Source organism: Barbatula barbatula (assembly GCF_947034865.1).
Source record: "Barbatula barbatula genome assembly, chromosome: 1".
In the NCBI taxonomy this organism is placed as follows: domain Eukaryota; kingdom Metazoa; phylum Chordata; class Actinopteri; order Cypriniformes; family Nemacheilidae; genus Barbatula; species Barbatula barbatula.
Genome location: NC_136766.1, coordinates 11,822,738 through 11,839,781, shown reverse-complemented (window position 1 = coordinate 11,839,781; position 17,044 = coordinate 11,822,738).

Below are 17,044 nucleotides of genomic sequence, written 5' to 3'. Positions count from 1 at the left end.
ACGTCCAGAATTTCGGTCAAACGCAGCGCTTGTTTATTTGACTGAATGAGTGTTTATTTTCCTTACCTGTATATACTTGGTTCTGTTGGCTCAAAACAATGATTTTGGGCTCTCTGTTTACTCCTGTTTACTCGTCTGCCTGCGTTCATCTTGTCTCCCGAAAACTTCTTCTGGAGTTTCGATTCCACTTGACTCACTCCGGAGGTCGAACGGAAAGCTGCCTTGTTAACGGAGCGCCGTATGCACAGCATCTGCTAAATTAATTATGCACTTTATGATTTTAATAATAAGTAAAGGAAAAGAACAGAAGGAAGGATGAGAAGAAAAAAAACAGGTTCCGTCTTTTATCAAGAAACCAAACCAAATTTAGAAGTGCTTTGTGGAGCTTCCCTTCGCTTTGAGGTACGGAGGTTTTTTGAGGAAAGAGTGGGGGTGTGGAAGGACAAGAAGAAAGGAATTAAAGAGGAACGTGTGCCCCCCCCTGCCGGCTCATTTTAGTCATTAGCAGTAGCCACCTCAGCGTTTTTTAATGAAACATTTCTGAAGCACCTAAAAGGATCTCTCAAACTCTCCCCTTCTGTCACTGTTTAAGAGCAACACTAAACCACACAGCAACTGTCCCATCCGAGCATACGCGGCATATGCGTGAGGTAGAAAGGGTGTGTGCGTGCATATGCGCATTAACTGGTGAGTGTGTCTTCCTTCTTAAACAGGCCGCTAATCACACAAATTATTGCATCTAATTACCGCACAGGCTCTAATTAATTCCTCCAGTATCACATCATTTAGTACGCATTCACACCACAGCACCTGTTTTCGGCAAATCCACACCGTTAATTTGCTTATAAAACAAACAGCATTAGCATAAAATGTTTAATAATGGGTTTAACCATTTGGCTGTCCTGCATAACATCAGCGTGGCGAGGTCAGCGGATACAGATGCGCTTCAATCCGGCCGCCCGACTGCCCGCCTCGCTGTTTCAGACTCCTGCCCCATCGCTCTCCAGTACATATTAATAAAACCAGATCACTCACCACTAATTAATACGAGCATGCGCTGCTAATTACTTTGCTGTACAACAAGCCCGCTGATGAACCCCTTTAGTAGGCAAGAGAAGAGAAAAGAAAGAGGGCGAACGAGATAGGAAGGCGAGAGTCAGCGCCGTGTTTGGAGGACAGGAAAGACAGAGGAGGAGAGATCAAAATGGGTCACAGACAGGGAGAGAAAGATCAAGATGATAAATGGATAATCATGGTGGACTGATAAAATGTGGAATTGATGTAGTGCAGGGGTGATGCTTTGATTCTTTGAACTAACTTTCAAAGCGATATGGATGTTTTTAGGCGTGTGTGTGTAGATATATGATTTTTTTACTGACACATACATACTGTAATATTTTGTTAAAATAAACTAAAACATAAAATGATGTTAATTAATAATTGATTGGCATGGTTTTAACATGTTTAATTATTAAGATGATATGGTTTTAAAAAATCATAGTTGTAGTAAGCTATAGTAAACAGGCTAGTTGTCAGACAATAACTATTTCTAAAATCGAAAAAACAACACAAATCTATCCAAATCACTGTTAAAAAAACCTTTAAATAATTTTTGCGAAATATATTTACCATAATAAAAATAGAATAATATTAAACACTAAATGTCTTAACATGAATGCATCTGGTATAATAATTTTACAATGAACAACACTTGAATTATATATGAATTGTGTTTAAACATTAGCTAAACAATGTAAATTGACCATGGAAAATATATTTAACTTTTTAGAATCAAAAATGGAAAAAAAATATTAATAATATAAAAAAAGGAACAACAACCAAAAATAACAAAAAGATGAATAAAAGTGAATTGTTACTTTTATTGCTTATTTATAGCTAATATTAACAAATTAATGTTTAATGGCAGATTCCATTTTCACAATTTGTCCTGTACGGTGTGACAACAAATCCTGCGATTTGATGACCAAAAAATTACATGTCCACACCTTCTTATATAGCCAGGCATAAACGGACACTAAAAGTGAACCTACTCCGAGAAATATTTACTGAAGATTAAAGTGTGACAACTAGCCCCAGGATCCCCTATTTCAGTTAACCAAACATCTGTTTGGATCACACAATAATTTTTGTATACCAGGTTGTGAGGTTATAATAAATACACATGTGACAGCCATCAATACTCATATTTAAGAACAAATAAAAAAACTGGCCTAGATATTAAAGATGATCATGTGTGTTTGAGATGTTTACAGTATGTATGTTTTGAAGTTGCTGTAGGCTGAGAGCTCTCCAGATCACTGTAAATATCCCATTACACTAATGCTTTTCTTTGTATACTCTTCCCCCTACTGGTGTGAAGATATAATTATGGGCTCTAATCAGACTGTTTTTTCGCTACTGTTCATCTCATAACAGTAAAAAAATCTGAAGAAAGCTTAATCATTCAAAATCGTTACGTTTGCAAATTTAAAATGAGTTAAAAAGTATAAATATTTAGTGCATTTCTAAACACATCAGCACATCAGTGTGTGCGAGAAATAGCATATTTGAGCAGAAAAAAGCACTACATTTAAAACTTATCAAAAACATTCATATAAACACATATAATTACATTACTTTTAATATATAGTGTACACTAACTCTGAATATACATTGGTAGGTGCACTGAGTACACTAAAAGAGAGAGAAAGTGAAAGATGTGCTCACATATACAAGCCCCAGACCTGTTTCTCTTTCCCCAGATCCGCTACACACAAATCAAACAGGTCTACATAAACAGGTTAAAGCAACACTGGGACTCTGTCTCGCTCATCTACTCTTCATGACAGGGAATAGACAGATTTATATCAGTTTATCTGAACGTATGATGGAGCTCCAACATATTTTAGCCAAACGCAAATAAAGATAAACAGAGATGTTTCATCCTCACGAATAGTTCTGGTTCCTCTCGGCTAAATGCAGCTCTGTGCGCAACAGAGACTGCAACTAGGTGCTGATTTCTTGACGTTTGTCATGAAGAATTAATCCTTTTTTTAATTATTCAAAAGATGTTCCAAAAGTTAAACATTCATTTTTGATTATCTCTATCCTGGTCCATTGTTTGTGTGGAATCAAATGCAATTGTCACTGTTGTGTGATGTCAATGAGGACAGTAACATATGAATTTGTGTGTGGGAGAGACATTGCTTTGTTGCTTCAGATGTGTCTTACTCTCACTAACAAATGTAATAGATTGGGAGGCATTTACATTACGTTTACATTTATGCATTTGGCAGACGCTTTTATCCAAAGCGACTTACATTGCATTATACTATACATTGTATCTGGGTACGTGCAATCCCCTGGGATCGAACTTATGACCTTGGTGTTGCTAACGCCATGCTCTAGCCACTGAGCAACATTACAAGCTGTATGAAAATAAAACACGCTGCTCATTTTAACTCGCCTTTCACACACAGTATCACTTACGTAAGCAAGGCAATATTCGATAGCAGATACACACACACGCTAAACAACTGCCTGCTTTTTCCTGTTTGTCTCCACAGAAACACACACACATCTGCTCCGCACACACATTAGTACACACTTCATCCCTACCCAGGGCTAAATAATTACCCCACTTCCCAGGGTGATTGCTCATTCTGGCTTTAAAGTACATGCTATAGGCTCTCTCTCATTAGAACCCTCAAGTCCAGCATCGCGCAGGCCCAGCCCATGTGAGAAATTATCAATTAAAAGCCTTGCATCATTTGCAAAGGAGGAAGGGGAGATTTATGGGAGCGCGAGGCGCACGCAGGGGCCACATCTCCCCGCGCAATCCAGTGCCGTTCAGATTGTTTGTGACCAATCTTAAATTCTGGAGCTCCAACCAAGATGAACGGCCGTGTTACTGTTAACGTCAAGGAGTAGGAGGCCCGCGCTGAGATTTATTAGGAATATTATCACAAACATGTCTCAAGTTTTCCCTTTTAATATGTGCCAAGCTCCTCCGAGGAATGTTTCCAACGCTGCAATTACACTCCTCAGCAGCCACATTCCCATGCCTGGCATATAATATATTAATAAACATCCACCCTGCTTTTTTAATATATGTAAGAGTGTGAGTGTATGCGTGAGAGTGCGTGCGTGCGTGAGCGCGCGTGCATGTGTGTGTGTTTGAAGAGGTTCGAGAATAAGCACCAGAGGATGTTCTTATAAATCATTTTTGTGTTTATTGTTGTTCTTTTTTCCATTTTTGTTTCGTTTCCTCTCGTCCATCCTGTGCTTGGTCTGAGCGATCGCAGATGTCTCTTGACAGAGGAAAAAAGTACCAAAACGAATATGTTTGATTTGGAGAAACAACATTTTCATCATTAAAATTGTTCCCCTTAAGCCATGGCATTGGCCTTTTCTAATGGAGTGTTGCCCCGCTAAATTGCATCGACCTCTAAATGTTCATAAGTGGGAGTACCTTGCTTTCTGGTGTTTTGCATTTAGTAATCTTCAATTAGAAACTAACAGCTGACAGAGGCCGAGAATCACAACGACCTGCACTAGCGTTCACACGTGATCGTTTGCGGGTCTGCAGGATGTGTCTGGCCTTCATCTTTTCTTTGTCAAAGTCCAGAGTCCTTTATTTCATTGACAGCCAAGCATGAGACTGTCTTTGATAGTTCTGCCATAAATACATTAGATGTTTTGCTCACAACCATATGTGAGATTCTGAATAAATTCTTGAATCCTCTCACTGACAGTCGTGACATTAACCATTGTTGCAGAATCTTGTCACAAAATATGTAATGTTAAAATAAAAAATTATGTGAAAATATAAACTTATAAAAAATCTTAAAAGTTGTGCAGAATTTCTAAAGATTCATAAGATTTTCTTTTTTAGCTATTTTCATTTATATTCCCACCACCATATAATTATAACATTTTTTATTGTCACATTTTTTTTATTCATATGAAACTCACAAATCCATATTTTTAATGATGAATTTTTAATGATGAAAATGTTTAAAAAAATTTAATGATGAAAATGTTTGAAAATGTTTAATGATGAAAATGTAAAATCTCAACACTTCACCTATTACCCATAATCACATTTTCATATTTTATTCTCACTTCTAAAAGCGCTATTATACATAGGCCTATAACAAGCCCAACAAAGGACATTTGTGCAGAAAAAATGCTCGGTGCATGGTTTAGTGAAATTGACAGATGTTTGACAGCAGCATGATAGCAATACTTCTATCACCTCAATCCGTAGTTTTGAATAAACTGTGTTTGTTGTTGCCGATCCCCTGAGGCGATACTAAGGAATAAAACCTAAGACTGCTAACAGCCAGCAGTAACATTGAAATGCATTAATAAAACAAGACTATCAAAAACACGAGAACAGGTTACATGGTAGAAAGTGTGTCTGTACACACGTTTTTTTCAAGTCAGATTGATCTATGATCCATATCTATGCACGATATCCACGTGTTGAGGCGGCATTTTATCCCTAGCCCTTCTGCTTGAGGCGGTCTAGATATGAAGAGCAGGCTGAATATGGATCGGCCTCCCGGAGGCTAAGTAGAATGGCTTGTTTAATATCCCCCAATTAGAGTACAATTTGAGAGATCAGCCGGCGACTAGCCCAAGCCAGCTTCACCTCTACAGAGGGGCTGTCACCTACTGTCACATACAGACACTGCAAATGTATGCGCTCAATTACGGAGCTCGAGATCTGCGGCGGCCGGCCACGGGGCCGGGCTAAATATAAAATGGCAGCTCCGAGGCCTCTCGGAAAAAGGGTCGAGGTGGGAAATAGCGTACGAGGGTATGGTAATACCCAGAGTGCCTGCGCACAAGGGAACGTGTGATCTCTGCCTTTAGATTTATATAGGTTTGCAAGACTTAAATAAAGAGTTATCTCTAGGGGCATGGTGCGCGAAGGAAAGGGAGCATGTGAATCTCTATCTCCCGTGGAATGTGTGATAGGGCCCCGCTGTGACCCGCAGTGGTGTAACGATGTGGTGGCTTCCTTGCATTGGTGATTACAGGGGGATCTGCTGCCTGCGTTCACAGCTCAGCCAAAGGCAAGCAGGTCTAATTGCTCTCAGAGGGGGTGAGAGAACGAGAGAGGGCAGGAAGGAGAGAACGGCGCCAATGTGCTGTCCCTCGTTCGCCGTCAAAATCCAGACACGAGTGAGGAGAGGTAAGGGAACAACAACAATCTAACCGATGCTTTTCTTCTCTCCTTCATCCAACGAGGAAACCGAATAGAAAGTGAACGAGATGGTGGGGAAGATGGGAGATAGATGGCGAGAAAGGGCTCCTTTATTAAAGCTAGTGCTAATTGAGATAGGAGCCAAATAATGGAGAATGACACTTTAATGAAGACATGCTACGTGCCGGTACTTCCTCTCACTCCCTCGCTTCCTGCCAAAGCGCAGAAAAAGAGCGAGCGGGCGAACGAGTGGGAGAGGGAACAAGCGGGTGCGTTTCTGCTGGTATATTACAAGAAAGAAAGACATAATGTGGAGGTATCCTCGCCGAGCAGTAATGCGTTTTTGGAGCCGTGTCAAAAACACTGAGGGTAGATGTTATTGTTCCCTTGTGTTAAAACCCAATTACGCAAACCGGAGCGTGATTGCATTCGCCAGCGCCGGATCTACCTACGGCTCCTCTGGCACCTTTACTGGAGAACAGCTCTCTGATCTCACTCAAGACACATTCACACAGACATACCAAGGAGGATTTCATCAAAATGTTGGCTTTAAATGATGTTTAAGTTCCATGCCAAGCAAAACCATATATTACATTGTCTTATCGTGTAGGTTTATCCGTTTTACGTTTATGCGTTTGACAGATGCTTTTATCCAAAGCAAGTTTGTTATCCAAAATGCTGTTTATCTAAACTGTATGGGCTTTCTGGGAATCGAACTCCTCATAGTTTTACTTCCACCGGTTGAGCTACAGGAACATACGAAATAGACTTTAGCACAATCACTGAAGAAGAGAACATCCAACTAGATTTAAGATGTAAAACAGCACAAGTATAAAATAAAAATGCACATGTTTATTTGCGCCAGTGATATTACAAGTGCTGGAAGAATTCTGCTCACTCTGCAGCAACAGACAGAACAATATCAAGCGAGAAACTTTCAGCTAAAAATAAGATAAAGAAATATTAATATTCAAGCTTTTTTCGTTTGATGAAAATGAAACTAAGCATTTTTGCAGGCTTTATTCCGCCGCATCCGAGGCAGCGAATTATTAACAAAAAGAAAAATCCAAAATAGTTTTAGGTTTTAGTTTCAGTTTAATATTTTTCATATGCTGCACTTCTATATTCAACTTCTTCACCAATGAGTGTAGATACGAGTTTGAGACTAAATGACAAAAACCATTAGTGTTCTCTCCCTCTCGATGAATAACCTTTTAAATTCTCTCACACCTACCAGTGGTTATCAAGATAAAAACAACCTAATCCATGATTTTATATACAGTACGAGGGTTTTCTAACCTAAGGCTACTCTGTCATGGATATGGGCTGAGAGTGCACTTCAATTTGTATAATTCAAGCCCACTGGATTATGTAATACACAAAGAAGAGAACACAGTCCAATTGTGTGTTCGTCACAACAAGCCTGAACTTCTTAATCTGATCGAACTAAGCATTCAGGTTTGGCATTTTTCAAAGGATACCTGACCCAACCAAAATCAACAAGGAAATCGCTTTTTTAACAGAAATTCAATGTCAAATCATTTTTGTGTTTTCTGACCTGTATTTTGAATTCATTTCTCATTTTCTTCTACAATTTAAGCAGAGAGTATAGCCAGTTGCAATAGAGACAGCAATGCTTCAATAAATGTATAATGAATCTAATCATCTTCGTAATCACTGCTTAATACGAACAATACGTTCTTGTTACAAAGTAACAAACCTTTATTAAGCTTTACTTTAGCTGTTGTCCTGGATTTGACCTTTGTTGATTAAAATGAGATTGAACACAATCAGGCATACAAGTGTTACAAAAGCACTGGAGTAATTGCCAATTAAGACTTTCTTGCGGAGCAGGTGTGCTGTGCACAACAACGGCCGGCGTTGTGTATGACGCTGTGTTTAATTCCCTCAGCTGTACTGGTGTGTGTTTGAGGCGGAGGGTTTGGTGTATTGGGAGCATCTCTGGTCATTATAGACTGAGGTGTTGTCTTGGCATTTGGGAATTCTGCTGAAGTAGTCGATTTAGCTTAGAGTAACCCCATGAACATCACCCACTTCCACTGCCTCATTTTATCTCTACATGTTTTTATTCTCCTCACTGTTTAATACTTTAAGTTTGATTTAAATGCATAAATATTTCAATAAATATGATTAACCAATGTTTCGTGTTAACGTATGCTCAGTCTTTATTTACAGTGCAGTCAAGATGTAGATTTACTTGTCAGAATGTGTTTTCCCCTTTCATTCAAAGCCAGAACCTTTCAAAATAAGTGTTTTATGGTTATGAAATATATTTTGTGTAACATTTATAATGTTAGTTGGTCTACAGTAACCATAAGTAGCTATAAAAACAGTTAAAACAATAAAAGTGTGTTCACTTCCACAGATCATCCTAGTAGCGCCATCCAGCGGATTACCTGTCTGTCTCTCTTTCTATCCTTATACTCTTTCCTCCCAATTTCAGCGTTATAGTGTGTGATAGTAAAAAATGAGCCGTCTTTAAAAGGGGGAGCTAAGGTTCTTTTGATTGAAGTGAGTGATTTTCACAAGCGCACCTGCGTAAAATTGATGATGATGCTGTTGAAATCATTTATTACAACTTTACTAAGATGAATATGTGCTGTGTTTTCTCATCATGCAAATGCAGACGGATAATAAGGCCTCTCTTTCTCTGGAGACAGAAAGCGGGGGAACTTTTCCATCTTTTCCTCTATTTTTCCCCCCTCCTCGTAGTTTCTGGTTTTGCTCCAATGAAAAAGATATGATTTCGCTCTCTCCGCAAAGTGCGGCGAGCGCTCTGTCATCTTCGACCACTGCATTACGTGATAGGCAGACAAAAGGAGAATGCATTATCCTAGGCATGGATCGGATTGAGAATGTCGCAAGTGAGGCCTATCAATCATCGATCGAAAGGACTCGAGAAACACGCGCTTCAGATTCCAGATGGACTGATCTTGAGCGTCGCAAGCACCCCGAGTGTTGTACTCTGCATGACCCCACCTGTAAACATCATCTAACAAATATTGCACCTGTCACTTTCTACAAGCACCGCCGCACAAAACCATGCAAAAAAAACGCTCCTGGATATTGGAACACTGAACAAAAGTGCGACTTAGTATTCTGATCACCGTTGTTTCATTCGCTCTATATTATAGCTCCATCTCAATGGGTGGTGATTATACTATATTCTGTTGTCTCTTTGTTTGTTTATTTATTTTCTTTACGAGACCTCCTCATTCCTCGGCTTCAAGTTAATTTAGATGCCCTGCTGAGGTGTTCATATTCCACCTTCGATATTAAGACACACCTCATCGCGTCGAACTGCCCTTACCGCCGAAAAAAGGGTGCGGAATGCGAGAGAAAGAGAGGGAGAATGGATACTCGACTGCTGAGGTTAGCGCGAGCGCTCCGGCCGGGAAAACAAATGCATTTGATTACAAATGCACTACAGAAAAATCATTAGTCCAGGCGGGTGGAACTGCACAGAATCAGAATGAAGAAAAAACATTAAAATCGCCTCAGCAAGACAAGCAATCTGAAAATGTAAATGTGTGAGCGAGACAGCAACACACTGTAAGTAATTACCTGAGAGGAGAGAAGAAAGTAGATAGGTTTACATTAAAGCACTGAGTAGATCATTACCATAGTGAGGTTCCGCCAAATGTTTTGCACTTGACTTATCAAGTTATTTATCAAAATATTTTAATAGGATTCTCATTGATCTTAAAGGTCCTAAACCCTCATTTAATTTCTGTCATTTGATTCCTACGCTGCTTTAAATGGTCAACCAAGTAAACCCGGGCAACATCAAACAATTAATCAGAATCAATTACGGTGCATAAAAGACGCAAGTTGCTCGAAAAAAACACATTGTTCCCAAGCTAGACATGTTTTTAAATGAATGCTCATCTATGAGAAGCCACGTGGAGCAGTGAAGCAGTCTAGGACATGAAGCGGTTACTCAGTGAAACCGGGCTGAGCACTTGTAATCCTTAATATTACCAGGACAAGATCCTCTTCATCTGTGAGCCAATCAGCTTTGTTCTCTGACAGCCTATTGTGCATTTCCCTCAGTCTGTGAAGAGATACCAGTTTAACTCATCCATCTCCCACAGCATGAGCTTAAGACGAGTCGTACATGTGGTGTAGTGCATGTAACAGTCCAGAGTTCTGTCATGAGCTATTCAATGGATTACATTGAGTGCAGAGCTAAAGGTGTCTAACTTTTCATCTGTTACTAGGTATGGGCATTTAAAGCAAAAATTATATTCGATTTTCGGTGGGAATTATTCGAAAATCATCAGGATAACAAAAGGATCTTTAAAGTGTCTGTATAGGCTACTCTTTCATATGCTTCTGGTTATTGCATTGCAAATGTAAGGCCCCTCCGGAGGCCAGTAAATCCTTCAAAAAATGTCTTTGAAAAAGTGTGTCTGGAGGTGACGGGACACAGGCCCGGGGAGGGGTGAGGAGAAAATAGACTACAGCACTGGAAAATACTTTCTTTTTTTCCCTCAGTGTCTGTTTCTTCTTTCTTTCTCTTTCATGCTCTTTCATAGATCATTAGAAGGTTTAATTAAAGGATGCAGGATTCACCAAATTAGAATCAATTTGTGCATTATTTTACAGCATTCCAAGCCGTTTTATTTTTCCTAGTTTTTCTTGTAATCTTATCTCACTGTTGTGCTGCTACTTGAAATGTCTGATTAATAAAAAAGGATGTAAATATTGTGTGTGTGTGTGTGGGGGGGGGGGGGGGGGGGGGGGCTCAGGTAAGAGTTACCCATGCTGCAGAGTAAGCGATCTTCAATATTAAAGCAGTGCTGAAGAACAGATCTCTGTGATCAAAGCCATCCACCCACGTGGCTGCAGATCTAAAGAAGCCAGCTCCCTAGATGCTGACTGCAAGGGAGACCCTCACTCCCGGAGTTAAGAGCTGAATGAAAGCCGCAGTAACATCACCACACGCCTTCAGGCCATCTCACTCCCTTCCTACTCTGTTCACCTGGGGGAAGGTTAAGTCACAGATCTACCGTTAACAATGCAAATCCGCCATTCTTCCACCGTGCATACAAATACTCTGGTATCATGTAAACTTTAAAGTAACTTTTGATCCTTGTTTCATATTATTGAACGATTAAGACAAACACAGGGTGGTCCGGAGATACAGTATAAGGTCACTAATGAAAACGTGACCCAGAACGGTTTGCTTTCCTATATTCTTCAAAATATCTTACTCTTGTGTTCATCAGAACAAAGAAAGTTATACAGATTTGTAAAGACTTGATGGGGAAAAAATTATTACAAATGTTTATGTTGCACTTTGGATATTGCGATTGTAGACAAAATGTGCTGTTTTTATTCACCTTCACCCAAAAAATCAGACCTCCTCAATTCCTTTCAGAATGATGCAGACAGCTTAGTGTTTTGAGAACTTTCACTAAACTTTCAAAGCTGATTCATAAACACCTCCTTAGCTCTCTCTCTCCTCGTTTCGCCCTCTTATTCTCTATCCCGATGTGCTGTTAGCAACATCAGAATGCAGGTGCGAATGACAGTGCAGTATGGCAACGTTTGATGGCCCTGACAGGCTGTCAGAGGGAAATCACTGCCACATGGTTCTCTTTCCCTCTTGCTCTATCGCTCTCTCTTGCTCTGTCTCTCCTTCTATCTCTGTCTGCTTGAAGGCTTGACCCTTTCAGCCGGCCCCACTGGTCACGTCAGCACTGTCTCTCTCTTGCTCTCAGTCTGACAGAAGACATGAGCCACTGGACACGCCAGGGACAGGACAGGTGAGGCCCTCACACACACAAAAGTCTCACACGACCTGCTTGTGTCCATACACACACACCCTCTGGGTTTAAGACTTTTAAAAAACAATCTCAAACATATACCAGCCACGTCCCGCCCCATGTGTCTGCCTGAGCAGCTGGAAGGGATGAGTAGTGAAATGGCAGAGCAGACTGACGTTTGGAGTAGAACATCCCCTGGCTGCAGGAGCTGACAGACAGGCAGGTAAAGCACAGAGAACCGCAGTCTGCCGTGCTGACAGACAAAAAGAAGCAAAACGGGGAGCGTTTTAGGGAGTTTGGACATGGAGCAACAGGAGATGAGATGTGTCTGTCTCTGATAGAGATGATGGAATTGCCACTTGCTGTGACAAAATGAGAGGATTAGCTTCATGCATTTGCATGCGTTCGTGTGCCTGCGTGTGTGCTAGTGGGTACGGCTCAGAAAAACAGACAGTCCTTAAAGCAATGCCCCGAGCTCCCTGCAGAGAAAGGAACATCCACTGTCAAGATCTTTTTCAACAGGGTAAAAGCACAAGAAAAGGTGCTTTATGCAGCTTATGTACCTCTTTCAAATAAATTAAAAAATCTCCAGAAATGACCTACCACACCTGACAAAATTACTTCCACAGTCCAGATCTCCACATTACTATGTTGCAATGGCAAGAGTGCTTACCGAATAGCAGCACAACTGTGATTCAACCATTCAACAAAGAAATTATAAATAGAAATGAATACAATCTATGTTTCAGTCAAGGTCACATATTATCAATGTCGTAAATTCTCACTCTCCACCTTCCTACACTTGTTTGGTGAGTGTGATTTATAGGCCAGGAGACAAAAGAAAGAGAAAACACAAAATAAACAGAAATAAAGATACAATATATTTTTTTTATCAATATAGGTATTGTGCTGCAATTGTTATTAGGGCTATCATTATGTCAGAGTTTCACTTCATAGTTGTGGCCAAAATAATTTGCGGTAAAAATATTCATATCAGTCTTATAGGGCTGTCAAATGATTAATCGCGATTAATAGTATCCAGAATACTTAAAAAAATTATAAAATATAAAAATGAATACACATTCATTTATATTATAATATCATTAAATTATTGAAAAATATAAATAAATACATATAAATATTTCCTAAATATGTAATATGTATATGTATGTAAAATTTATATGCACAAACGTGTATTCTGGATAAATCACATTAATCGTTTGACAGCCCTAATCTTTTTAAATGAACAAATAATGGTATTGGTCAAATTCTTGCTCAATTTTGCATTTTCAATTTTTTTTGCAAACAAATCACACTTAGTGTACGTGTTAGGATAAGAGATAGTTTGAACCCATAGTGACTCTTAAGGCAAAACTTTAACTGTGGTGGTGAATAATTTATGATATTATCATGTGTGTAAAATTAAAAGTCTCATATAATCACTCGCTAATGCAGACCTATGTTCCTGCCAGATCCCCGCGGTCTGCAAAGGAACAACCACTAGTGGTACCATCCCAAAAAGGAAAAAAGTCACTCCAACACGTCGCAGATTGATTTTACCTAATTCTTTTCCCTTTCTTCTTATTAAAAAAAAAACAAAAAACTCACTATTCTTAGCTTTGTATACTGTGCTAGGCTTTAATGGACTAGTTTTGATGCACTTAGGTATTTTGTTGCCTTTGTTGTTATAATTGCTTCCAATGTTTCCTCATCTGTAAGTCGCTTTGGATAAAAGCGTCTGCTAAATGACTAAATGTAAAATCATGGTTTTAATATTAAAGTTATTGTCAATGCCTTTGTCAATTTGCTTCAGTCCCACCGTTTTACTTTTAACCATTCTTTACTCGCTTCATGTTCACAGCTAAGAGAAACCCGCACCAAGTAATCCATGTGTTACCGAGGTTTAACCATGGGTAAGGCCTGTTTTAGGCACAATGCCCCTTGAGTTTTATGGGAAAAGAGATTCTTGACTTGATTTTTAGATGTTTGACCCCTAGAGTCAAGGTATGCATTCACCTTGAGAACTTCATCTTTGTTTCCAAATTCAGTGACTTCAGTTTTCTCCTGTTAAACTGAAGAAAGTTTGTGACCTCTCCAATGGAAGGTCTCCCATTCTTTGCTGAAAATTCTTTGCTGTGGTCTTCTTGCACTGCACGCAACCAACAACAATCTTTTGGGCTATATCTTCCTTGTGCTTTTACCTTGATGATTCTTGCTGCTATGCTTTAGAACTTGTCAATGCAGCTGTAAATGCCTTCTTCTGGAGGATATTAATAGTTTCTTGTGCAGCAGTTGCTAAATCTCTAGCTGACATAATTGGCCACTCTTCAACTGGCAAACTTAAGAACCTTGGCCCGTTTGCCACTCAGAATTCTCATAAAGGTCTTGTGGGCCCCCCCCTAGTGATCACATCGGCTATATTTTGTGGACCTCTTATCCACCACCACTCTTGCGGAGTTGTAATACAACTTGGATTTCCCCAATTCTATTAGCAAAGAATGTCTTATAGCCATAGCTATATCTCTCTGTATAGCTCCAAGGACGGTTTAGCTATCAACCAGATGATACAAACTCTCAACCCGAATTTGGCTGTGCTGCTCAAAGTACTTTCGTAGCCGTGAGAAAATTGCTCCATGCCCCTCTGCTTTAACAGCATATCCCTTGCGATCTAAAGGAGTTAGTCTAGCTTTAGACTCCACCAGCCTAATTTCTGCACATTGGCCCAGGTTCCATCTGAGGTACATTACTGCACCATAAGCATCTGAAAATGTAATTTCCCATGGTTCCTTTTTAGAATTCTGAGGAGTTAGAGCACTGGTAAATGTAACCTTGCCAAGCTGTACATACTCTTCAAAGAGTCTAATTGCTTCTTCTCTAAGATCATCTTAGAGCGCAGTATCCCACATTTCATTTACTGGAACTCTTCCCTTCTTTGCTTCTTGGAAAGCTCTTCGGACCAGAATTGCTCTCTTCTGTAAGGCTGGAGTTATTATTCCTACTGGATCATACACTCCTGATACTTGACTTGCGTTTGGGCTCTGATTTGTTCTTGTGAGAGATTCTGACAAAGTCTCACCTTCCTTTTTCTCTTTGAGACAACCCAAGGGCTTTGTTGTCACTCTTAACCATCTGATTGGGTAAAACCATAATCTTTCCCTCGATATAGTCACTCCTCCCACTTTGACCTGAGAAGACACACAGCTTCAGAAGAAAACCCTGTTCTTTTAAAATCAATTCCACATTTGTCATGATGGCTTTCAACATCTGAAGATCATTGTGGGATGTCATCAACATAGCTATCCTGCTGGAGCACTCTGCGCTCTTACACAAGCTGGACAAACGATGCAAGATTAGCAGTTTCACGCATTGCAAGCTGCGCTATACACCCTGCTGGCAATCCCCGATGTTGACTCTTGTAATTGCATATTCTCCCAACTCTTCCTCCTCAGAGTTTAGCCAAAGGAATCTATGCAGATGCATTTTGCGATCCTCCATCCAAACTGAGTGGCCTTTGATCAACAAACCATTCATGCTAACACCTCTGAATCTTTGGCTTCTGTTCCAAACGAGTCTCACTAGAGTCGTAACTAAGTGGGGGTTCGGAGCAATGAGATGGCTTAGATACCACACAGGTCCATTCCAGCTGGCAATTGTCTCTCTCGATAACTTGACTGCAGCTCCTCTATCTAGCATGTCCTGCACTTGTGTTCCATAGGCAACTTACCATTCAGGTTCATTCTTAGAAGTGTAGCTTCAACTGCAGCCTTGTTGTTTGGTAAGGAAGGATATGCTGTTAAAGCAGAGTGGTATGGAGCAATTTCTGACCAGGGATACTTCGTATGCCAATCCGGATCTTTGTTGTGCTCATCTTTTAAGACATAAGTAAGGCAGCTTCAAATAATTTCTAGCTCCCTTTCTTCAGCAAGAGTAATTTCCTTTCCCCCTGGCTGACAATTCCCACAAAGGTAACCTCCGCATTTAGCTTCACATGCTGCCCCGATAGAATCCCAATTCCACCATTCCAGGAAATATCGGCCACTGGCTAATGCACTTGACTCATGGGATTGCAAAGTGCGTTTTGGATTTATAGGCCTGCTCAGCTACCTCTTCTTAGAGTTCAGGATTTGTACCTCAGAGCATCTTCCCCAGTGGTCCGTCACACAGCACGAGGTCCCCCACTATTCTAACCCACTGTGGGGCTAGTTGGCCTTCTCTATGACTTATGAGCAGATCAACTACTGTAGGTCTTACAAGTTCATTTAGAGGGATGTCTGGAAATTATTTCTTCAACCGATCTGCTGGCACTGTTTTGTGAACTCCAGCGATGCTTTCTAATCCATAACAAGCCAACTGGTGTGATATAAAAGTGCCTTGACGATTACTCACTCTAATCTTCAAAAGATACCGCTTGGTTTCAACCCAATTTTCATCCCTCCAACTCCATGAATGACAAGAGTGATTACATCACCCCTCAGGTTCAAACGTTTCGCAGCACTGTGGGTTATGTAGTTTGTGTCTGATGGTAAATCAATTAATGTCCCAATTTTCTGTCCAGCATAAGCTATCACATTAAAAAGCATCATAATTACAGGTAGCTCTTGTAGCCCACTTTCTGCTATCAAATTTGGCTGTTCTTTGGTCACTTTGAACACTTTCACTACAGTATTTGAAAACACATTACAGCATTGCTGTGCTAAATCCGCAGGAAGCATACTGAGGAAACCCTCTTGATCTTAAGTACAGCCTCTTCTTCCACTATCGCCATCATGACAAAGTTTACCTCTCATTGAGTGCCACTGTGTAACTAGATCTATAAAGGGAAAGGAAGGAGGTTGGAACCAGCGAACATTTAATGAACTTTAATAAAAATAAACAAACACTAACACGGAAATGAAAGACCAGTAGCAACCTCACGGTAGACTGACGACCACAGAACATAGACACAAACTTAACACATGTCCGGGCCCGGTACTCTCTCGTCAACAGTTTTGCCGGTCGTCCTCTTAAGCTCCCGATCTCCTCCTTGAGATATGCGGGA